The sequence below is a fragment of the Rhyacophila brunnea genome, unplaced genomic scaffold, assembly GCF_057557595.1.
Source record: "Rhyacophila brunnea isolate RB1 unplaced genomic scaffold, BYU_Rbru_1.0 scaffold_18, whole genome shotgun sequence".
Classification (NCBI taxonomy): domain Eukaryota; kingdom Metazoa; phylum Arthropoda; class Insecta; order Trichoptera; family Rhyacophilidae; genus Rhyacophila; species Rhyacophila brunnea.
The window spans coordinates 34,107,655-34,135,603 of record NW_028232837.1 but is presented as its reverse complement, the minus strand read 5'-3'; the positions used below and the strand labels follow the sequence as shown (position 1 = coordinate 34,135,603).

The following is a 27,949-nucleotide window of genomic DNA, read 5'->3' as shown; positions in this document are numbered from 1 at the left end:
TTTATTCTTCATTTTTCTTTGAATTTTTAAGAAGACATTTTTTATTTGGCATATTATCATTAAACAATTATATACATTTTACATAAATGAAAATATCACCTACCAAATAAATTTTATATAGTATAATGCAATATTAAAAGATTATTTCATTACGATAAATGCGTTATATCTAATGATGGACTGCAATAACTGGGGCATGGTGAATCAGCGGTGCAGGATGATGGAATACCGGTGCTGGATGATGGAATACCGGTGCTGGATGGTGGAATACCGGTGCATGGTGAACAACCGGTACAACGGCAGAGTGCGCAACCTTTACGACGGGCGCATGGTGAATCACCGGTACTGTTTTGATTAAAGGTGCATGGTGAACAACCGGTACTGCTTTCAAGACTGGACCGTGGTGAACCACGCTGCTGGAGTGGGAAATTGCAACTGGATGGTGGTGAGCGATTAAGGGAGCTGGCAATATCGCGACTCCCGGTGCTGCAAAAGCGCTAGTGGCTAACGCCATAACAAATATCTGAAATAAAAAAAAATAAAAAATTTAACAAAAAACATAAATCATATATTTTGTAGTGCCTTGGTTACATGATACACAAGCATTAACTGTATTAGTTGCGTTGCTGTAGGAACTCAATGTAAAAATAACTTTATATATCTGTCTTAAATTATCTGTAACGCATGAGAGAAAACATATAAAAATTTATAAGAGAGAGCAAGGCATATTAAATATATACGTATAAAGGCAAATTGTAAATTTGAAAAATTGAATGAATTGTTTATTCTAATCGCGTTGTGAAAGAAAACAAATGCTACTCTCATAATAGTTTTATAGATGTTTACAGTGCATAAATATTTTATTGGGTGATTAGAGTATTGCTGAATTAGTGTTATTGAAGAGATTAAATGGTAATTGTAATAGGTATGGATGAGTACTATTTATCAGCTAAGCGTCGCCGTTTGATAGATGAATGAGTTTAGCTCATCTAATTCAGGCTGATATAGCAGCCTAAATACAATTCTAATGGATCCATTAGAATTTAAATTCAAATTCCATCAAGTACTCTCAGTGGATAATATTATTATTCAAATACAATTAATTGAGTATGAAACACTAGAACAAACACAAAACATACACGTAAACATATGAGATAGAGGGGGCAGAGAGAAGCCATATCAGAACGTATCGATCAATAGTATGTACTTCCATCTGCTAATAATTTAAGTATTTAATAATATTCATTTCGATTTGATTATTAAAGCTTCAATATTCAAATTAATTTTTATTCCACAGTTACCAGTAAAATTCAGGTAATTGTATTGTCTCTAATTCATTATCTAACTAGTTATCGTCACTATTGTTAGTCTGGATTAATATACTGCTGGATGTATGATCATATACGATTCACTACACGTAAGGTACTTCTAAAGTATTGAATTATTTTTCGATCTATTGGCCTCTAGGTCAATCTTTAAGACAATTTATATGTCTATCAAGATACCACTAGATGACTCTGTACAGTGATAATCTCTACTTCGACGTATGTGCCGTGTACACTATTTCTAGCAAACTTAAATTTTAATAAACAAAAATTAAATTGGAAACATACTTTTATATTCAATTGTAATGCAAATTATGTTTAGTCGACGATTACCAATAACATTCAACCAAGTTTGAATCAAACATTTAACCAATTTATATTGTTTTAAAAAAATTCAAAAATCAATTTATTAATAATATATTATTATTAATTATAACAAGATAGTATGTCGAACTCTAGCTTTAAATATATATATATATGCCAAATTTGACTCAGGGTCAGGGAAATGTATTATTACTGAATATAGTATATAAATCGTTTCACATAATGTATAGATATTGAATTGAAGAACAAATCAAGTATATTTGGAAGACTGCTTATAAGGCTATACAATAGTATATTATTGAGTTTCATTCTCAGTATCTGAAAATCTAGATTCGCTGAAGTAAACATCTATTAAATTCTCTTATCAAATAAATAAGAGCTTTTAAGTTATAAGTCTCGTAAAAGCTTAGATGCTCATACGAAAAGCTCCGTATCGATTTATTCAGTTAATATACTTAAATATCTGTCAATTTATCTGCTATCGTATTTCACGAAGTTTTTTTAAAACAGGTTTTCTCACTAGGAAAGTTTTCCTTATGTGCTTATTTTTGATTGAGAGCTCGAACGATTTTCCCCATTATTTTTACCTTCAAAAAAATTTTTCCCTCTATGGGAGTAAAGCAAAAATTGTTAGATTATCTTTTTAAATAATTTGTAATATAGTTGATATTTTTACATCCATATATAATTGGCATAAAATAAAGACAAATTTATTATATTTAGAATACTTTGAACCAAGTTTATTCATTATTAAATTTGTAAAAAAAATCTAAGAATGCTAAATTCATGGGTGGCCATTTTTGTTTTAATGTCGCAATCACTGCTGAGCTTTTCATTCATTTTTAATTACCATATTTAAATAGCATGTTAATTATATCGAATGGCCAGGTAACGCAAACGCGCCAGTCGCGATGTCAGCACTAAATGAGTTAATTAATGAATTAATTTTATGTTTGATACTTGCAATTACTATTTTTGAAATTTTACATTCTTAACACCGTAAGACAGATAATTTGACAGATTTTAACTCCGGATCTGACAAATACACATATTGATTTTCGATATGTGTTTGTTGGATCCAAAACATCGACATAACAGGTTGAGCAAATGGTTTATGTCCATTTTTCGCAACAATAAAAATGTATTTGGTAAAAGAGGTCTTCCTGAGATGGCGAATATTCACAGTCAGATTGCAAAGCCAATTTAAAAAATATATGTAATCGGGGTTTGTAACTAAAAAATTGTAATTGTAAAACTTTAATTATTGTATCTACATATCGATATTATTGTTCTAAAAATCAGTTCACAATGGCCATTCAATACAGGAATATTTTTTTTGTGACTTAATAAATAAACAAAAATAATAATAGTACTACGCAGGGTAATGTATGTTTTTTCATAAAAATATAAAATATCATCGAACAATGTATAATTCCATATTTTTTTATCAACGAATAATTTTCACAAGCCTAAAGTTTGGTTTTATGCCACAAAAGCTGCTTACCAAAAATTAATGTATTTTTTTTGCCATATGAAGAGGTAAAAACTATTAGTCAATTTCGTCGTAATTAGATAGTATGCACATGACTCAATTGGTTAATCATATTAACGGATGTGGTTTGAGTCCCGTTAGGCCTCGTATTTTTTTTCAAAAATATTTACCTACTCTAGTTCAATAAAATGTTAATAAAAAATAAGGTTTATAAATTGAAAAAAAGGAATTAGTTATACAGAAAAATTTTAAATATCATTTTAGAATATAAAGGTTTTTTGAGTAATTTCTGTATCTAATTAATTATCCATATATTAGGACCGGCTTAAGCTGTTAAGTCGTGTATCTCTGTAGCCTCCCAAAGATATAATATTTATTTTCAGGATTAATAGTCTTTAGTCATTGGCATAACCTATTAAGCATACACTTTTGACCCAAAAACACATTATGTATAAATTTACCATTGATACAAAATACCATTCAAAGATAGCGATTTTTTATATTTAATTTTTCATGTGGTTGGCTCGATGGATGACTTTTAGTTAGGTATAATATATATTTAAGAAGCAATCTATGATATTCTCTATCTTGCGTTTTATTTATCGACTATTTTTTTTGCATTCGATTAAAAAAATATATAATAATATTTGTTGTAATCATATTTTCATTCAATATTTTTACATTGCTGTTTATTTTGAAGATTATGTAACATGTCAGAGATATTTTTAAATTATTTTTTTAAATACTATGGTTATATTTACAATTTATATGGTTATAATAGAAGACTAACACTCCTATACTAATTTACAAATAATTTTAACATTACATAAGTTTATAATATAGAAAATTAATTTATGTATATAACTTTACTGTTTAGCAATAAGCATATAAAAGTCAATAATAATTAATAGGATGTATTCTATTCTATGGATGACGTATGACAAACATTAATTCCATTTCGGAATTGTGTTATAAAGAAAAATAAATGACATACATAAAATTATTATCTATTGGATATTGAAGTACTTATTACTTGTATTAGTTACTGTGGGTTTAATGGAATTTAATTTCAATATGGTTGGAAATATTTGGCAAGGAAAAAGGAATCAGCTCTCAATTTTAATGGTTTTGCGATAATATTTTTTAAAATTATTGTCAGATTGATAAAATAAAACACCAATGTTATTCAATAATCACCGTATACTCAATATCTGTACATATTTTATATTGTAATTATGAACCAAAATCATTAAAAAAAAAAAACTTTTTTGTGCTTCCTGTAAAATTTATTCTGTGACTACCTAAACACAGTCGATATACTTTTGACCCAAACACACACTATGTATAAATTTACCACTGATACAAAAGTTATTCGTAGACATTGATATTTTATTAAGAATATTTGTATTTTGTTTGAAATTTTATTCTGGAATTTAATTTAAAAACGTATCCAATCGCGTAGTTAAATTTCATAAATTAAATTTTGTGAAAAAAATGTATTCATCTAGTATCTGATTCATTAATTCATTAAGGTTAAATAAGGACACCGAATTTTATTTTATCCTCCATTCCAAAGCGTATTTTAAATACGGATTTGAATAATGGCCGCCGATTAAACCCTTTATAAAAAGGTTCGCAGTCATTTTTATCTCGCGACACTCTTGGGATAAAATTTATTAAGTCTTTTGTTTATCCCACAGCGAAACTTAATTAAATTAATGAACTGGCTACATAATAATTTATCACGAAATCCTTTTTCCATACGCATATTAATTTAAATAAATGAATCAATAGTCCCATCTCGTCTACTCGTATACAAACATAATCATATATTTTTTGATTATTTTTCAAAGCATTGTACGCATTACACATTATAAATCGAATACGCTTATAGTAGAATAGTTAACCATCGTACATACATGATATCACGCAATGGTGAAGGGTGAAAGTAGGCTGTTAAGATCTGACATAAATAGTGCACACTAAACTTTTTTAGTCAAACGTATTTGTTTTCAATGAACCAAGAATACAATGTGTAGATAATGTTTGTTAATTTTTAAAATACAATTAAATCCTGCGTAATTTAAACCATAGTAAATAATAGTAAAAAATCGTTTATCTATAAAATATCTAAAATTATGCTATTAAACTATACATCATTTTAGATATTTTATAGATAGAATTTAAAACAACTTACCAGCGCCATCTGTAATAATTGTATTCTTTATTCAACGATTTTCGTTTAATATAGGCAGGACTTAATGAATTAAAAAAAAACTAATATACACTAACTGTAATATTATGTATTCTTTATTGAACGAAAACAAATAAGTATCACCGAAAAGGTGTCCACTATTTTTCCTGATCGCTCATTGCATACTTAACTATTATGTTTTGGTTTAGGCAAAGTTTAATTGATTTTTAAAAACTAACCAGCACCATCTGAAAATTGTATTCTTAGTTCAATAAAAACAAGTAAGTATGACTGACAAAGTTTGGTGTGCACTATTTTAGTCAAATCTTTACAGCCTACATCCACCCTTCACCACTCATATTACAGCCTAAAGGGGGAGGGAAGTTCATATATTATAATAATTTGTGGCAAATGAGATGCGGACGTTGTATAAAATGTGACACCACACGGAAGCGAGCTGTTTATGTAAATAATTTATATTGCTGTTAAACACGATAACTCAGTTTGCTTAAATTATGGCCTAGCTGATTTCTGCATAACTACATTAAAATATGTAGCGTCTTTTACGCTGAGGATAAACGAGGTGCCGATTAAGTAAGGGGTATGTATCAAAAATACTAAAAATTGTGTGACGTCATTTATATATAAAATAAATGACAAGCTACAAGGTAAATAATAGTATAGTAAAAAATCAATAATTACTTACAGATACCAATGGAAGGTTAAATCTACACTTGAGCAGAATAAATTTCTTAGAATACAAGTCAACACTATCAGAATAACTGAATTCTCAATTATACAAAATTTACGTCAGGAACATATTATTATGTAAGTAGTTAAAATAAACATCTCTTCAACTTTTGAACTGTATTATATAAGTGTGTCAAATAGAAAATCAGTTTGACATTATACGAGTATTTCTATACATTATTAAAGTCATAATACTATCCTGATCTCACCTCTTACTTTCATAATATCTTTTTCTAACAATTGAGAATGTATATATTTGTCGCACATACTTTTCGATCTATCTCTTTTGTTCTTAATAGAATGCAACGTTCTGTTTGCAATCTTCATTTATAAATTATGACAGGTAAATGAAATCTCACAAATATCTATCAATTATATGTATTTACTGGATAATTCTATCGATTTTTAATATAATAATATTTTATTTATATATAATATTGATGATTCTTAGAATAGCCGATATATTAAAATGACGAAGAGTACATTAACTGAAATATTTCAAGTTTATTGGGTAACCTAAAGTGACATTATAGTAACGGGGGTGTTAATAGTTGACATTGTATACATCTTGTAACCAATATTGACGAGTTCGTCAACATAGTCATGAACATCAACTGCAAGTAAACGTACGATTATTCGCTTCAAATATAAGTTCTTTGTTAAATTAAAAAATCTATAGTAATTTAAATGTTATAATAATTTAAGCATCAATAAATTCAAAATATATTTAATATTGTAATAGATTCTTGGGTTTCCACCGCGTTTACTTCTTCCTGCATTTTGGATTCGTTGCAGAGGCCATTATTAAGAGATATTATATGTTATGATGAAGTGTAGTGTAGGTGTATAAATGCAAACGTCGCTCTAAGAATTTCAAAAGGAATCCGATTAGCTACGAGCAAACGTTGCTGAGTAATACATTAATTCTACATAATAGTAATACAATACACAGAGGAAAGAAGGAAGAAGTACACGCGGTGGAAACCCAAGAATATATTACGATAAAAAAAAACAGCCGTGAAAGTCTCAAACATTATATCTCATATCATTGACATATTATTGAATAATAATTGGCATATCATTGACATATTACTTGGATAGAATATTAACGTGAATGTCGTTCGTAGAAACTGAAACTTAGCGTATCACCATTTTCTCACACCTCTTTATAACTAATATTTATTTGGACAGACTAAGCTAAAGCTTTTTCTCAAAATAGCATACAATGCTAAAACGCTACGATTTCAAAAAAAAGCTCTCAAGAATTAATATAGCATAATTAGACACTGATTTATGAAATGAAGTCTTTTGAATGAATACATTGACCATTGATGTACTTCTGTGCATTGTTATCTCGATTTATTCTTATTTTGAGGAAGTATTACATATTAAGTCTTGAAATGATAGTCAAGTCTCAAGAAACAGTGGTTCAAAAATACTCTACTACAGAAAACCTTCAATGATGAATAATATAAATAATATTTAAATAATAATCAGATATATATATAGCATGAAATGTATTTGAATTAAGATAGAGAAATTTGGCACTAGTCATTATAGTTTTTTTTTTTATGTATTGTATAAATTTTCTCGATACAACATTCGTATTATTGTATTAGGTACATATGTGATCCTTGAACAAATAAAACAATATTCAAATAAACTGTTGAGTCATCAACGAAAATTTTTTTATAAGAATAAATTTTTAAACAGTAGATTGAAGAGGATCAAAACGTCAGAAAGTATGAAGAGGTTGAATTACAACTAATTCTCATTCAACTGCAAATTACGACAATGATCACAGAATTAAATCGAATAAAAATGAAGAAACTTTAAAAATTGAAACCTATCATAATTACGCCTTCTTCATATTATATTAAGGTATTTCTTTCGACGGAAATAATATAACATTGTGAAATTGTTTTTAATTGAGAATTTATCTTATTTTGAATGATGGACAACTGACAATAATTCTTGGTGAATTAAATAAGAAAAAACCCAATATGTATCTAGTAATTAATTCACATAATTTTATGATAATCAGGACCGGTTTCATCCACTTCAATTATTTATTATCAATTCATACAAAGTATCAAATATCAAAAATACCAGTTGGCCAGTTAAAATACCATTTTTGTGCCACCTGTCAATATCTATTATTTTTTTATTATTAATAACCATGTCCTTGCTTTTTCGTACAAGGTGATTGTTAGTATTTTTTAACAAATACAAACACCCAGACTTTGAGAAAATCACATAAATAATATTGTGTCTTCACCGGGAATCGAACCCAGAGCTCCCCGGTGGAAGGCCAGCGCCTTACCCACTACAACATGAGAGCCGCCTGACCTATCAATATTATTGTCGATGCGCTCCAATGCATTCAATGTGAGTGGGATTGTGTGTGTTTTTGTGTTGCGCTACGTTACAGATAGACAGATATTTAGAATTTATGACTACCGCACGAACGTTGTATGGTGACCCATGTTTTCTGTACCGGAGTGCTCCTAAATTTAACGGAAAATAATCGAAATACTGTTAAATATATACATATTATATACTAAACGTAGGTATATATAATATTTGCATATAGACCCCAGGTCATGTGAATATGACGTAAATTAAAATAATTATTTCACTGGTATGGAAAATAGCTATTTTATTTCTTAAATGAACTGAATCCATAAATTGAAATTATAATAATTATTAAAAGACTTTCTATGGTTTTTTTTTATTTTTTTTTAGCAATTAGCCCAATCCATTGGGTTCTTGATCAACTTACAACCCACGGCGCTGTCACTACTCTACCGTACTATTACACAAAGATGAAGGAATGAATAAAAAATATTTTTTCTAACAATCTTTTGAATGTTCATGTTGTTATATTCTATTTTTACCACGTTTTTCTTAGCTCGTATTCTTGTTTGTCCGGTGCAAATCCAGTACAAATTTTGCAATCAATTTTTAACTAACTTCCCGACTAGCTAGACATTTGAAACTTTTAGAATATATCAGAACACGGTGCCAATGCATTCTTCAGTTAATTCTGTTTTGTATGGAAAGTTATTTCAGAAAAATCCGTTAAAAGTAAAATACTATTATTGGTTGTTACGGGGGTGGTCCTAGCAACTAAATTATTAATATATACGTGCGTTACTATGGAAATCAAAATGACATTTCAGTATTCTATATTGGTTTGTTTGTTTGTGTTTTATTTACTTCATATCAAGTACAAGTTTGAGCATATTGAGCATAATAATTTAACAGAAAATTTAAAAACGTTGTATATAAAAAGTTCTTTTTATCTTGTAATTATTTAAAATACGATCCGATAAAAGATAATAATATTATTATATTTGTTAACTTACCAGTTTGTACATTTTTAGAATAATTTTCACTGTTACAACGTTCAAGTTACGAGAAAATCCTCCTCTTAATGCGTTTGAGATCGGTTAAGCACTCGATTTGAGACTAACGGACTTTATATAGGATAACGGTTTATCTCTTCATTGTGAGTACATTAAAGTATTTTTGTCCTTTATTATAAAACAGAAGGCATTCTATATTGTAATTGAAGTGAAAGAGATGCAAGTATTAATGCTATTCATCTTGATTAACAATATTATTTCTAGCCCTTTACTATAACATATTGCAAGCGGTTAGTCATTTTGCAATAAACCTTGCAAATAGTTTTCTTTGTAAAAATGCATTAGCAGCCAGTGTTTTCAAAACTCACTATAGAATGTAAATATTTAAATAAATAATAAGGTTTATTTATTTAATAAAGACACCTTGAGCACATAACAAATTATTCATTCAATACATTCACAACATTAAATTTAGAATAAAAAGAACAGGTAAATCAACTTAATAGAGAAAAAATCAAAGCAAAAAATTATTTTATAGGAAAGAAACAAAATAAAAAATCAACAATAAAAAAAATACAAATTAAACAATACAATAGAATTTTAAAAACAAAATACATAGTACATCGCTAAAAATGTTTACATCTCTAGGGAATGCATTGACTAGCCGCATAGCCCTCTATTGGTGAATGGTGAGCCTAACATGAGGAAACAGCTTTCATCCAAAATACGTCATGGCTGCGCTGCGACCATGCATGTAATAATTATTGACGGGTGCAAAAAATTCAAATTTTCCAGAACGTCGGGATTGGAAACTATACCACGCGAGAGCAGGGAAAAAAGCTTTCAGCAGAAGTGAAATTGAAGGCGAGCATGCTTTGAAGAAAGTTAGTCGGAAATACTCGTTTTATAAATTGTCAAAAAGAAAATAGTTATTATACATTAAAATAAAGATATCAAAGAAATTTCTTCTGAACACGCTCTAAAACAAGCTTATAGGAAAACTCATAAGGACTCCAGATAATGGACCCGTAATCAAGAATACTCCGTACGTTAATAATATAAGAGGAATATGGATATCTTTGAAAAGAGAGTTTTGAGAAGAATCTTTGGGGCTATTCAAGAAAGTAGCATTTGGAGGTTAAGGTATAATGAGGAGCTGTACACACTTTATAGGGGTGAAAATATCACGTGGTATGTGAAGAAACTGCGTTGGATTGGTCACTGGCATAGAATGTTGGAGGATATACTAACGGGCTATGTACGCAACCCTCAAGAGCAAGAGAAGACCTGGATAGCCGAAATGGCTGGACTGCGTCACAGGAGATTTAAGAATGCTCGGTCAAAGCAACTAAAGAGTGTCGGCGCTGTAGAAAGTTTTTGGAGGAAGGTAAAACCTGCTAAAGGTTGTAGTGCCATAAATAATGATAATTAAATATAATAATATTATTATTCAAGGTTCAGACTGCCTCAATCTCTTTTAAATACTTTATATATAAATACAAGCGGCATGCACTCCATACGTGCTCTGGATGCTTTGCATCCCCTAATTAATTTATGAATTAATACTTGTGTAGTTATTGATAATAATTTAATGTAGTTTAATGCAATTGAGTGGTAATGTAGAGGTAGATTGTTAAAATGACAAGTGTTATTTTGTAATGAAAACATGCAAACTTATTTCAAAATCCTTTTGAGTTCAGTTTCAAATTGTCACGTATGCAACTAGAACATGGAATATTATATATACAGATACAGATTCTGTAAGTATATGTTTCCGACTTTAGGTATTTTGGTAATACGTATGTTAAAATAATAAGAAAATTAAAAGGTCACTATTTAATTGATCAGCCTCATTGAAAATACAAAGTAAAACTTAACCGTCTGATTTTTTATTGATAACTCAGAAACACGTCAGAAACATATATATTTTAAAACTCGAACCTGCATGCTTCAAAGATCGACTAATGTGCATTACCAACATATTTAAATTTATTTTTTACTCTAGGTGGATTTCTGGGGTATTTCCAAATAAATAATGATACAATCTTGAGTCTTGTGAATAATTATTCGTTGAATAAAAAAAAGTTTAATATAAAGTATGATGTTTGGTTTCCATGTGTATGAATCTACAATGATATTATTTTTATCACAAAAACAAACATTAACTTTATTTAAAAAAAAATGTATTCTTAATACCTACCTAATTACGGTTTTAATATATTATTACTTAAAGTATAAATGAACTTTTATATTAATTGTATTTCAGAAATTAATTGAAAATTCGTATATACTTAAAACCTTTCCCAAGTAACAGTCACTAAAATTGTTTAATTATTTTTTTTAACCCAGTTTACCTTCTCTGAATAAAGTTATTAATGAAATTTAATACAATAAACCGAAATTTCTAAATTTCCTGGCATAACTCATCAATGAATGTAATTCAGCTTTCATTATCAAAGGGAAGTTTTAATTGAACTTCGGTAGCTAGGATTTAGTGTTGCCAAGCTCCTGCAAAAACAAAATACCGTAGACACGTGTTTTGAATCTGAAATACGCACAGGCCCTTTTCATTTTGTACAAAAACAAAATAACAATGATGCTCTACAAATTGACAGCCTTCCAAATTTTCCTCTAAGAGGATTATATACTTAAAAAATCTCCGAAGTGCCTTCTGCATTATTATATTAAGAAAAGCTCCAATTTGGCGTTCTATATAGTCAAAATAACTATATTATTTTAACTAATTCTGTGACTAACGCAAAATTATTAGTATTACTAAGCCAATAATGAACGAAAGATAATTAATAATTCAAAATTTATATATAACTTCTATATTATATTAATAAATTAGGTGAATTAATCTACCTTATATTATATTTAATGTACATAATTTTAAAACGCCCACAATGGCCGAGCAGCTTAAACATAGGTCTATAACGTCGTGGGTTTCACATTTGAATCCTAGGTGTGGCAAATACACATATCGTTTTTTAATTTGCGTTTGAGTAAAAGTATAGACCTATTAGGTTAAGTAATTAGTGCTTAACATCCATTTCTCGGAAAAACCAAAATCTATTAATACAAACCCCTTCTCTGTGAAGGCCCATAATATGAGCTTATTAGGATCGTACATGGTAAAAAATACTGGCCTGATGGCCAAAAGGAAAAGCTGATGCTTTTCAATTTTAAATAAAAGTATTAATTACCTTAATCACTAACCGGTGTCAGGATCTCTTCGAATTTTGGTTAAAGCGTACTTGCAATTGGTAATAATTAAATAAACTCTTTTTGTATTCAACAAATACTTAGGAATGTCACATTCTCAAATTTTGTAAACTTTAACTTATAACGTATAAGTTAAAGTAAGGGTTTCTTTGATTTCTAACTCACATTATAAAATATTCTTTATAAAATAAGTAATAAAGTTTCAAAAATTGCCAATGTATATTTTAAAAATGTATTTTCATAAATGTTCATGTTTTTATATTCTGTACTAATAAAAGCCTTTTCGCCTATTTCCCTAATACCCAAATACTTTAAATTCGGTACTTTAATATTTATGCAGTGACAGCATATTCTATCACATTTTAAGGATATCCTGCTATATAAAACAAGGCGTTTCAATACAATGTTCATAAAAACACTACCTTTTTTTTTAATCTTCTTATCTATCTGACACCTTTATAGATTCATCACAGACGGTTTCGAGATATAACTTTCGATCAAACTTTTTGTGAAAATGTAACATAAAAATTCTATTAGCGTGCGTCGTCGTTTTGCGCATATAACGAAGGAAGGCAAATGGCTCACGCGATAGTCCGACTACACCAAATAATACACCATTGACATAGGATTGACAGTATTGAATTAAGAATACAGAATATAGATGGTAGCATATTATACAAATAAAGTATATATGATAAATTCTACCGTGTTGGCTAGTATCAGATACAGTATAACCCCTATTTTACGTTTTTTAAGGGACTGAAGAAAAAAAACCTAATTGGAGGGAAAATGTAAAAGGGGGGTATTGAAAAAAAGAACATTTAAATTTTATGTTTCTAAAAAAATAACATTTTATTAAAAAACAACATTCAATTAAATTTTTTATTGAAAAATCGCTCGAATGTCACGACCCAATCATTGTCAAGTGCGCGTAACTCGCATATTTTGAATATTTCCGACGTAAATCTCGGGAAAGAAAAACGTAAATGCGAGTATTAAATGTACTGAAATACATTGGGACTGAAAAAAAACGCAATTGCCGGGAAAACGTGAATTCCGGGCACATAAAAACGAGGTTATACTGTATTTACAAATGACGTTATAAAAAATGCAATAGTGTTACTTTAGAAGCTCTACATATCTGAATTCTGTACTAAGACTAATACTCACAGAATAATATGAATATTGGACCACTAGTTAAAAAAACTAAAAATAGGAATCCAATATTATTTGAAGAAAAGATTCTAAAAGAGTCACAAAACATATCTCAACCGCTTAAAAAGACTCCATACATAATCAATAGCATCAACATTGCCGACTAAAACTGGTTGCTTATAAATTTGGATTGAAATCGAGCTCAAAAATTTTGGATAACATAACCCAAAATGTTCAAGTGATAAGAAATGGGGCAGGATAGGCTAGATTGGATATACTAACTTGAGGAAACTAGAGCTCATTCCAGGTTAATATGCTACAAAATATTATGTTATTTAACCCGAATAAATAATAACTTAGTCTTCAAAAAGTAGAAAAAATAAAAAGGGGAAGACAGAGTTTAACGCCATTGGGGAAATAATTAAAGTTTTCCTAAAAAGTGGATACTGGCAGAAGATCATTAAGCAAAAATAAAATAGTATACAAGGTATACTAACAATTCAAAGAAAGACGTTTAGGAAAAAATCTGGGTAAGGCTCTGCAACAAAGTGGATAACAAAAAACATCTATTATTAAAAACAAATTAGAATTTTACAATGGAATGCCAGAAGTATAAAGTAAAAAAGAATAATATAGAACTCTATTTAACGGCCCACATGCTCAGCGTATGTCAAAATGGAGCTTTTATGGAATTTTCAGAGCATAACCCTGGACATTCCTTAAACGTTGTAGATAATCTATTTATATAATTTTGAAGCCTTATTATATTTATTTTAAACATTTGATGACTATATAAAGTATTTTTATTACATAAAATAGTATTCTTTTAAACCTCTCGATCTAATGTTTTAGAATATAGTCATATTTCAGTACGTCTATGTGCAGTGGTGTTAAGATTTTTTAGATTTATTATTTTTTAAACGCATTTACAAAACCATTAGTAAAATTAATGTTAACATTATATAGTGACATATTTACGATAAAAAAATATAGTTATAATCTTTGTGATCCCAATTATGACAAGAATTAGGCATTTTATTATTCAAAATGGGCACGATTAACACATTTGAAGATAATTATAAAGATATTAATTATAAGCTATGTCTTTGATCATTCAAATGTGATAAATATCATACGAAAAATGTTTGCTGTATAACAATTATTGGCCTAAGAATAAGGTGGTATTTTTTTGAAATACGCCATTTCTATTGGCATTTTCCAGTGGTTAAGCTACAACATACGGCCGTAGCCATAAATTGACAAACGATAAATAAAGTGGGGAGTAAGAACATGTTAACGTGCGTGTTTGAACATGTACCGTTTTAAAAAAATTGGTTAATAAGACAAAAAATATTAATAGTTATAATCTCAGAGACTAACTTGGAGAATTAGAGGAAGGGCCTGATTGGATATTTCAGATGAGAATAGGCGATATGACAGCGAGTCACAGTCAAAACCTTGGCAAAATCATTAAGAAAAACATATTGAAATATAGATTCGTGTATTTAACTTTGAATTCGATTTACTCAACTTGGTTATGTATGTGTTACGCCGAATGTGCAAAATTGACTATTACATGAAATGGGCAAAATTTTTCCTAAATCATGAAAAATGCAAGCTCGTTGCCATATTCATGAATTAGGAAAATTATCTGCCGAGTGCATGAATTCGTCAGTAATTTTTCTGCCTAGTTCATGCATTGGGCAGATTAGATAATGACGGCTCCGGTGGTATTTTTTGCAACTAATCAAACTAACCAAATGTGTCAAATGTCATTGATTATATAAAAATATACCAATCAATAACTCCAATGACGTTCATATCCATTTACTGTGCCCCAAAAAATCTAGAACTATATAATAATATGATAACGAAAGAATTTTATTAAAAGGTATTTTCGCGATTTGATTCGTGCTTGGGTATAAATCGTGCAATGGTCGATTGTTTGTTTGTGATAGTATGATTTGATAGTTTGTTGACACTTGTTAGCTAACCTCAAAATGGACATTCAGTTGAATTCAGAATTACAAAACCTAACCTTATGATAATAATATTATATTATGTCCAATTTTAACTAATAAAACCATCCGTTTTAAATTTACTTTTTCTACTGTCATGTTGACAATTTAAGAATTCCATACCCTGGCGAATTCACGTTATCGGCAGATAATTTACTTAATTCATGAATAAGGCAACGGGCTTGACTATTACATGAATTAGTCAAAATTTTGCCCATTTCATGTAATAGTCAATTTTGCACATTCGACGTAACATATGCACTGATATCCTTTTATTCCTCAGCTCTTCAAGTATTATTATATTTTATAATATGGCTGGTGTTCTTAGATTAGCCAGCGCTGTGATGAAGAACGAGTATCCAAGAAAGATAGGCGCGTATAACCTTCGGTGACCCGTTTGAAAGGTTCGATGTCTATTGAGAAGGTGTTCGTTAATAAATTGAACACGGACCAACATCTGCACGGCGGCTGGCCACGGACAGGTTACCGCAGGACCGTCGTTGGGAATTTCATTAAATTTTATTTGTAGCTATTGCGTGAATAAAATTTGATCGTTTTCATTTCAATATCACGTATCGCCAGATCAATTGATGAATTTAATTAATTCGAACAAAGATTTTAGAAAATTTTATTTAATATTTTTTAATTTATGTTGTAATCTTTTATATTATAATATATGGGTGGTTCACATTAATTATGAATCATGTCCAATTTTCATAAAATTCGATTTTTTTATTTCAGTGGCAAGATAAAACAGATTGTGTGTTAATATCACAATCGTAGCTCTACAATTTTTTGCATAAATGGCAATACTTGTATTGATAAGACATCAAATTGAATATGAATCATGTCCATTTTGACAGTATAAAGAGTTATTTGTCAATATCAATAAAGCCTGAATATACTTTATGTTTCGACTATTTATATAAATTGATCCATGTACTATCAAAATTAGGTAAATATATACAGTGAAAACATTCCTGAGTTTTAAAGGAGTTTTAACTGTAGGTGCAAATATCTCTGGTTCCATTTTGATGGACTTGATCTATAATTATTGTGATCCTCATATATATAAAATCATGTTTGATCCTAATAGGATCATAATATGGGCCGCTACAGAGTGAAGGTTTGTATTAATAGGTTTTCGTTTTTACGAGAAATGGATGTCAACCACTTGCTCAACCTATTAGGTCCATACTCTGGCTCCAAACACAAATTGCAAAACAATATATATATTTATCAGAACAGGATTCAAACCTGGGGCCCACGACATTATAAGCTGATCCGTAAGCCGCTCAGTCATCGTGGGCAAAACTTTTAAACAAATGAATATTCATTTTTTCATTATAATTAGTAATTTACGTAGGTACTAGAAATTAAAATTTTGGAATTACACAATTATACAAAAACAAAAATAAATAAAATTATTTATATTATGAATTTATGTCGGGAATAAAAAATATTTTAGTTTTATTGATTGATGATTTAGTAAAAATATTGATATATTGTGGTTATGTGTTTTTTCTTGGCCAAATAATGTAGTTCAATTCGATGCACTGTACAATATACGTGCACATATACAAAACATACCTATATCTCGTTATTGTAAATTCGTCTCGACTTTAATCATCTGGCATTGATAGATCCAAAGATACCATGCAGCACGCTCCGCACAAACGAGCCCAACACTCCAGTACCAGATTTCCGAGCCATACGTGACAACTGGTCTTCGTAGTGTTTTGTACAAGATGCATTTGAAGAGTGTCTGTTCAATGACTTAGAACATCATATTTACATTACAGTAGAGGGACATTTTGTTGCATATTGCAATAAAAGTATTTTCGTAATTTTTTTTTTGCTGCAAAAATAATTATTTACTTTCGGTTTATTTATTTTGCTTGATGGTGTATTTTAAAAAATACAGAAAAAATGTTACTTCTCTTGGTTTCTACAATATTTTTTATAAAAATATATGAAGGGCAAATTTTAATAGATATTATAAAAATTGTATTCGCTTATTATGTATGCAAGTATTATTGCTTTTAAGGCACATGCAAACAAACGATTATTTGTCTATTATTCTCACTGTCAAAATTAACCAAACCATGATAGATAATTTAAGCACTGACTTCAAACAAATGCTATCGAATAAATTACATTTTCAAATTCAAATCTTGACCTCTTTGTTGCAGCAGACAGTTTTTTACGAACAGATTCGGCCCTGCGTCATTATACGAGCATGCTAATTTATCGTTTTGGCGGTCATTTAAGTACTTGATGCTGAATGAGGCTCTCTTGTTCGGAAAGGCTGTTCACGAAAGCCAAGCCCCCTTGCGTCGAAGGCTCGATAAAGTGCAGTGGTGACGTGTAATTTATAGTGAGATAATATTGAGAAATTTGTTTTTCTGAATTTATTTAACTACTAATTGAAATTTATTTGACATCAATATAATTATTTATTAATTAAATGTGAACTGATAGCTAGAGTTTTGAATTCCTCAAATACACGCAACTATTAGGCATTGATTTTTTTCTGATTGGATGAACTTATTGAAATATATATACATATTTTTTTAAACGGGTCTTTATTATAATATTTGTATAAACTATTTTTTTCCGACCATGTCCGATTCTAATAAGATCTTACAGGGCTACACAGAGTGGAGGTTTGTATTAACAGATTTTGATAAACTATTTCTTTTATTCAACGAATAATTCACAAGATTTTAAGAATGTACCATTCTAATTATTGAATTATTTCATGAAAAAAATGTTATGTTTCTTCAATTTATCGCACTATACTTTCAACCGATCAGTCATATTGTCGAAGATACGAGAATGCGTTACAACTTTACTGTGAATATTACTGCAGTAAACACGTATCTTGACTTACGTATACTTACAAACACGTAACTCAAGATACGAGTATATTATAATGTTTATAAAAGTCGTTTATTGTGATTTTTATGTAATTGCTTAAATCTATTATGTTATTAAGTATGTTTTGAGATACGTGCTAGTGGAATATGTGCGTATTCAAATTCTGAATTCATTACATCAAACAACTCAAAACTGACAAAAAATGAGATATGCGTACTTGCCAGACCCAGAATTTGTTCCTGGGACCCACGACGCTATAGTCCGACGCTTAATCCGCGCGGCCATCGAGGGACTGTGTAATAAACTATACAAATACATAATAATATGGCATATAACGTATTTAATTGTGTGTGTTTCATTTATTATTATTATAAGTAATCTTTCTCAAACCTCTTATCAAAGATTGGTGACCAGACTGCAGTATCTATGTATCAATGGATAACCAGTATCAAATAAAGCCATACACGAAAGTCGGATAGCCAAACGTATAATCTCTTTCTACCTATACCTATGATATCACAATAAACCTTTCCCTGCCTTATGAGTTTGAGTAAATCACATTTCCCGCTGCGAAAAATATAGCCATCATATATAATATCTCCTCTGTGTCTAATAGTAGCTATAAATTCAAGCATAAGTACCAAATATCTACGTTTGGAAGTATATTAATATGTAAAAATATAATTTATTATTAATATCATCGTGGGGGAGAAAATTTGTTTTTATTAATTTTAATATATTTAACTGATAGTATAACTAATCGTATTCAAATAATATTATTACTAAAAATTGCGATCTTGAACATTATATTCAATCCTTGAATTTTGAGATTAAATTTTCCAATCTTGGGACTTACCAATCAATGAAATGTATACTAACAAAAAAACTCATTTTTAATTGATGATAATTAAGGGTAAGGAGCTTTTATCTGGTGATATGCTCAACCCTATAACTTAAGTCAGCTTTGACATCTAAACTCATATCGTGTGCCGCAGAGCCATAAATCAAACCTTCCGAGAACGGCGATCCAGTGTTGCTGGTGAAGACCACGCACATCTACCAAGCGATAGTCACGCGTAGCCTTCAAAACGTATAGATATTTGAATGCGGCGACCAGTGAGCCTGTATAGGAATGACCAATTCGTAGCTGAATGCAACCTGGCGTCTTTGACTCGTATCATGCAACTTGTCGATTGCAACAGCAGATGTTTTTTTCAAACGAAACAGTCGTATTCGACCAATCTGTGGAGTTCCATTTGGCAACGTATGTTTTGTCAATAACAATGAAATCACTTCGACTTTGTAAGCGAACAAGTTTTGATGTGAGAGCCGGCTGAAAGAGCCCAACTCCACTTTAAATACATCATAGACTTCACCCACCTACGTTCGTATTAATGGAAATTAAATTTCTTGCCTTTGTGTGGATACTTAGAAATCTAAGCCGCTTAGTATGTTTTTGGTACTTGGGTCTTATATAATCGGGAGAATTTACTACCAATATATTCCAAAATAGTGAATGAATAAATTACATACCTATTATAAATGTTTTATAATTACGCATATTTTCCTGACCCATGAAAATTGAAGATTGATGTTATTTGAAAATTTTAGTGAATACCTACTCGATATTTTTAGCTCACTCGCAATTTTCTAGTGACTTCTAATGGCTTTTGACCTATTCGTAAAATATGTACCCAATTCCACGTGCCTGCTTTTCTTAGCGTAAGGTGTATATTGAAGATTTTTTCGACGCCCACAGTTTACCCATTACTATGTCAAACCAAGTCGGGTTTTAAGACACTGTCTATGACGTAAACCTAGTTGTTTGCAAAATATACGTCAGGTAATAAATAATTAATATAATATTCTACGACGCCAAGCTTTATTATAAAACATGAGATAGGCAGTACCTATTATAATATTTCATTATTTACTTTTGTAATTTAGAGATACAAAAGATTCAACCATGGAAAACTTACTGTTTTATTATTACTCTAAAATGGCGTATAATAAAGTAATATTATCAAAATATAAAACTATACATAAGGCACAAAATAATCTTCTTCTTCTTGGTCGTACACTCATGTCTGAGGATCGTGACCACATTTGAATTTCGTCATCCTTTGAGCGACCAAGACTTTCCATCGTTCTCGATCTTCCGCTTTTCTCAGGGCAGAATGGATGGTGCCCGCAGTCAGCTCTTTCACTTGGTCGTTCCAGAGCGCAGACGCTCTTTCTCTGCTTTGCCTTCTCTAGAGGCCACCCAAAACCACCAGTCTCTCCAAGTTGTCAGGTCCACCCCTGACAATATGTCGAAAGAACTGCATAATTCGTCTGAGACATATTCTGGAGAGCCGTTCCTTTATCTGCAGTCTCTGGATGATTGACTGGTTTGTCCTGTGCTCCATCCTAGAAATACGACAATAATACAATAATATTTTAGAAAATAAATAATATTTAACATAAATTAAAGTACAATGTAAGAAAAAAATCAGCTCTTTAAACAATCTAAAACAGAAATCCAGAAATACTTACAAATTGCTTTGAAGATCCAAACCCCTCTGCAATGTAAAGTAAATTTTCTGACTTTCGAATGACATTTACTATATTATAAATATTTTATTAATTCATGGTAGGTCTTGGCTTTCTCCAATAACTCTTTTCACTTAACTCTACCCAAAGTAGTCTATTTTCAATTTGGCAACCAAAACATACGATTATCATCGGTAGCTTCATCTATCTAGCGCATTTTTAACCAGCCTATTTTTCTATACCAAATTGGATTGTGCAAAATACTCACTTTGTCGGTTTATTGTCATTTATAAATGATTCACACTACCTGGTCCTCGCAGTCTGTTTAACTTATTGATTATTCAGGTTTATGAATTATCATAGTTTTAAGAATTGATTCGTTATTGAGCTCGTAAAAGCCTTAAATTAATAATTAAGTAATTCAGTCTTAAAAGATAACGCTAAAATACTAAATCTCTGACATTTTAACTTTATTATAAATGTTATTACCATTTCTATAGTATGTATCAAAAGCGGAGCGCATTTATTTACTCGCGCATAAATTTATTTTGTATTTATGTAACTCGTTCAGTTTTTTTTTGTTTTTATTATTTGACTGAAAAATGCAAATTTATACACGCACCACTCTTAAAATCTCCTTTAAGCTTCTTGTCGTGTTGCATGTAAATTTTGATTTAAAGTGACAAGGCAGCCTGTATTAATTACTTAAACCAAACGTTGATTGAGTGATTACATAATAAGCTCTGATAATAAGATAATAATAAAACATAATATAATATCATGTTGTGTTGTGTCAATTCTCATATGAAATACTCGTAAATAAATTATACCGCAACATTTTAAACACGATCTTATTGTAAGTAATTATTTTATGGCTATATTCGCTCCTCAGCTGGATCATATATATTTTTTTACATCGTTTTCTGTCTCAAAATAACTCTATAAATTAGAAGATCATGTGTTCAATTCTCAGGTGGATCAAATATCATTCTGTCTGTCTGTCATATCAACTGACTTTCACTTAGGTATGCTTACATACTGCAGTCTGCAATTTAGAAGAGATCTTTATTTAGCTACGTATTTTTTTAGACTTATACTAGGTATAAATGAGAACTCTGCTATTCTGGGCAGTGTTGACCTGTGTGTCCCTGATAACTATCTTAGAAATAGGGAGCATCAGTTGTTTATTCTCCGAAGGTGCAGAACTAACCTTCCACTGGTAATTCTAATCGGGAGGACGATAACTATGTTCAACCAAATTGCTTCGGGTGTTGATATATTCCACTTGCGTGAGGGTGAGTTTAGGTGGACGCTATTGTATAAATTCTTAAAATAGGGTCTCCTTAGCAAACTCGGTGTACTTCTTTGAACTTCTATAAATGTATAATTGTTTTTTCACTGCTTTTGTATATTTATATTATGTTATCTTTTTATATTTTCATTTTTATCCCTTTTATTATTTTTTCTTTCTTTCTTCTTCATAATAATATTTCATGTCATGTTGTGAACGTCTTCAAATTATAATTTGCAATGTCCACAATATTATGTTAAAAAATAAATAAATTGAAAATAATTAGAGTAGTTCTTTATAATTATTGTATTAATTTGAGTTCAGGGATTTATTTCTGTTTTTATTTACATTTAGCAGTGTAATTTTTTCCATTCACGTAAGTTGATTTTAACAAAATTTCATCTCAATTGATTTTGGCTCTTTGCCAATCGCTGTTTTGCCAAGTATATTAAATGTATAGTGCTGTTCCATTGAAATTTATTCCTAAATTTTAATTAAAATTATTCTTATAAAACTGACTAGAAATACACAAAAAAAACATGTATTAAATCATCAATCAATAGACATACAATATATTATCATGTACGGAAGTAAATAATATAAATTCAAGGTTTACCATTTTCATACAATACTCTGAAAACTAATAACATTGAAGATTTTTTTCGTTTCGGTCACTTTAATTTCTCATACGATACTATACGTATACATAATAATAATATTGTAAAGTCGGTCACGGTAAAGGTCGATGCCCATTTAATTCGCCAAATAGATAAAGTATTTTTATTATGTTTAATAAATTCAAAGATGATGAAGAAAAACCTTCTTATATACATATGGAGCTTTTATAATATTATATGAAGTGAAGCTTAAAAATTTTATTTGGATTGGATATTAGTGTAGAAATTCACACTCATGCTTTGAAATTATTTTTCTAATAGAAAAATGTTACCTATACATAGTGTGATAAACTTAAAATACGTTTTTTTATACAATGCATCACATTTTTTTGCTCCACCTTATATATATCTCTACAATCTTAACATTCTGTATACCATAGAATAATGAACAACTAGCTGATGCTGGAAATTTCCAAGTAAAGTCTTTCAAAATCCCTGACTATGGGCACTAAACTTTGTAGGTTCTCGAGTGTGAATCTAATGAATCATTATTATTTAGATGAAAAATCCCTTATAAAATATCCCTTAAGAGCGTACATAAGCGAAACGACAAATAATTTTGAACAGTATGTGGAACAAAATTTCGTATGCGTAGCCAGTCGGAGAGCGATAGTCGACCTGTTCGCACGTCAATTTGTTTAATGATGGCGTCTGAGAAATATATTCTTAAATAGTGTAAAGATAACTAAAAAACGTTCCGCATGTACTTGAAAAAGAAAATATGTCAATGAATATACTATTATTATTACGGATATAATAATAAATATAATATTAAAAGGACGCATGTTGAATTTTTATGACAAATTATATTTCGTTCGGCTCGCGTCATTTGCACAATCCGCGCATCGCCTAGTCACGATCTTTTTAGACCATGCCTCAGCTGAAGTATAGTCTTAAGTAATCAAAGCGAGAGTTCAATGGCTAGCCACTATTATTTATAAGCGATACTGTCATCAGTGATCACATAGAATAATAAATATTGTTCAACGTATACATCCATGTTTTAATAGATGAATAAAATATATGAATTATATAGAATAATAGTAGACTATAAATTTTCAATTATTAATACCTATTGTAGATTGATAATAACGCGAAAAATATAAATAAATTATTAACCTAACGAGAATTGCGATTCTAACGAGTACAACTGACATATATATTTTTTTAATAAAAATAAGATAACATTAAAAAACAGCTTTCACCTCACTACGTAGCTATTTATGTTATAAACTAGATTTTTTTTTTTTAAAATCAATGTTTTTTTTTAAATCAATATCAAAAATATTAAAACTATGAATTAACCAAAAACTATACACGATAACTAAATTTTCATAATAAACATGACAACTTCTTCGAATTTTATTCACATTGTGTATTTTTTAAATTGTAATTGTATTTAACTTTTACTTTAAAAATACTATTTTTAGATACCTATATAATAATTATTAATTGCTTTAAATTGTCAATTAGCTATAAAATCTCTTAAAGTGCTAGCTTCATATTTTCGTTTAAGCACCTTCTAGTATGTGAAGTATTCACCGTTAAAAATTCTATCAAGAGTAATATAAATTTTACTGATACTATTGGATTTATTTTACGTGCAAATGTATATGTATTTTTCAATAAAAATAATTGACAAATTTTGCAAACATGTTACGAATAAAAAATAATTTACCTATTAACCATCGAAAGCTAGTTTAACTGCCAGAATTAACTAAATAAATTGATGCAAGTAATGCAAAGCTTTCAGTTTATACCTCAACCTCACATAGTAACTTTTACCTTTGAAATGTCAATAAATTTGATAATTGAATCAATGATCATTAGGTTTAATAGAATTATACTGAAATATCAATTAGGATACTCTATCTAATTCAATATATAATAAGTATATAGGTATCTACTTACTTGATAAAGTTAACAAAATTTTACTGCATTAAATTCAATTAATATTTAAATTACGTATTGTATAATTTTTTTAAACAAAATTAAATTATAAATCCAAATCATTTTAGTTTAAGTTTCTTCCAGTAGTAAAATTTTAGCAGTATCGATGTTTATACAACTTTCTCCAGACTACGAGATATAAATGTAAATGTAAACCTATAAGAAAAAAATGAAAAGGATTTTATTACACTACTAAACTGGAATCGTCCATTCTCACAATTTCTCAAAACAATAAATGAATTTAATTTTCGCTAATGTCTTTTTAAAATTTCCTCTTTCTCTAGTTTCTGTTTTCTCTCTTATTGTTTGTTTATTTTAGTATCTGCAATTACACAATGCTTTACAGAAAACTTATATTTTATCTTGAAAATTCTGAGAATTTTCTTGATTTTTTTTATTTGGAAATAGTTGGGTAACTAAGCATCTTAAAAGCGAAATATACATTTATTATAATTATAATGTTTTATATTTATACCAAACTATGTAATATAATATTCTAAATTAGTTAACGTTTTCACTTATTTATATCTGACACCATCAATAAACCAAATTCAGAACCTACAGTAATTATTACATTGAAGATACATAATTTTGAAATCACTTCTGAGAAAACATATTATAACCAATGGAAAAAATCTTTTTGAAAAATTTAAGACACCCCGCAGGAATCAAACCTGCATCTCTCGGGTATCGCGCCCATGCACATTGACCACAATGCTAAAGGAGTTATACTTAATTACGACAAATTTTAACTAATGGCATTTAATACTCACTAAAGCGCTTTATTAGTATTTAGTAGCAGTAGTGCGAAGTATATATTATACTATACTATCAGTTTACTACTCTAGAGTAAATCAATTACTGAAATTTTAGTTTAATATCTACATTAATCTATTTACATAATTTTGAAGCCTTATTATCCCTTATATTTATTTTAAACATTTGATGAATGAATATAATTATAATAACATAATGAATATAAAAAATCTTAACACCACTTCACATGGACGTACTGAAATATGACTATATTCTAAAACATTAGAGCGAGAGGTTTAAAAGAATACTATTTTATGTAATAAAAATACTTTATGCAGTCATCAAACGTTTAAGGAATGTCCAGGATCATGCTTTGAAAATAGCATAACAGCTCAATTTTGACGTACGCTGAGCATGTGGACCGTTGGTTACAGTACGACGGTCGTTAGAAAAGTTATTAGCTTTTTAAAAAATACACAAATAAATATTTATAGTAGAAGAAAACTAGAATAAATATCTTAAAAATTACAAAGTAGTGTTTGTGTAATTTTTACTACGTTTTAAATTAAAATATATAGTAGACATTGTGTTACAGTACGATCTTTCAGTTCTTAATAAAAAATAAACTTTTAAATGTGTTTTTTTTTCTTTCGTTTATTGACCTGTCTGTTACTCACTATCTGTACACGTCTGTTACTAAGTAGTAAAGCATTAAAATATGAAACCACGGACAACCACGTACAAAAAAGTTTGCCGCGCTTTTCTGAACGTATGCGTATTTATTTTGGAATTTATGGTATTGTTTGCACAGCTCTCGGGAAAATTCTCTACTCATGTTTTGACTCTGCCATATATTTTCTACTGAAGAAAAAATCAAACCGAATGTATTAGAAAAAAGTAATGCCAGTTATAACTTGTTTATTCTGTCTGTGTTATCTAAGCGCATAATTCTGTGTGAAAGAGCCTTGTGCGGACAAACATAATATAGGGAAAGAACCACAACTTTATTCTGTCGTGTGTTTTTGTAATAGAAAGGAAAAAAACAGAGGAATCTTTCAGCACACGATAAATGTAATATAAAGAATTTTTCAATAGGCAGAGAGGAAAAAGATTTGTTTAATATAAAAGAATATTTCTTTTATTTCTATTTACATTAGATACAATATGTACATACTCGGTATTAATTCACCGTATAAGACATATAACTACTTTGATTTAATAAAACAAAAACCGATTGCCAAAGTAGCTTGATTTAGAAGAACGCTGATGAGTAGGTATTAAAAAAGCCAATAGTTAAAGTTTGTCGCAATTAGTACGTCACCTTGTAGCATAGAGGTAAATGCAACGGACAAGGCGTAAACCCAAGAGATGCAGGGTTCGATTCCCTACCGGGGTGGCTTACTTTTTTCAAAAAGTTTTTTTCTATCGGTTTTAATATATTTTCTCAGAAAGTGTTTTTCAAAATGATGTATGTTCAATAATCAGAATGGTACATTCTTAAATCTTGTGAATTATTCGTTGAATTAAATAAATAGTTAATTATAACATATAACTAAAATTAATTAATTTTCTTTTATACCAATTCAAAAACAAACTTTTCTCATCAATCAAGTCCGATCGATAGTGCGTGTTAAATGTAGTCATACTTTGCGTATTACACACTAATTATATAATCACACAATTATAAAAATTACTCCCTTGATACGATATATACAGTGCATGGAAAACTGCAAGACATTGACCTACTAATGAAAGTGACTTTGATAAATAAAAAGGCCCTCGTAGCGAATGAATAACATTGTTTGTAAACAGATCAATATAGGTAATGCTTAAAAAGTTTACCTGTTAACAATACTGTATTCATTCATGACTTTGACCTTAGAATATAAGTAACACGGGTATCAAAATATATAGGCTTTAAGTTAACAACATTTATTTTATTCTCAGAGATAGTATATAATTAATTATATCAAATAAGTGGTAAGAAAAAATAAATTTTAAATAAAACCATA

At 29.4% G+C, this 27,949-nt stretch overlaps 1 protein-coding gene across 1 annotated transcript in view; it reads left to right on the top strand.

Moving 5' to 3' along the window:
- Positions 1-27,949, top strand: part of LOC147073460 (neuropeptide SIFamide receptor-like) — a 334,521-nt gene that overhangs the window by 219,530 nt on the left and 87,042 nt on the right. The window lies entirely within an intron of this gene.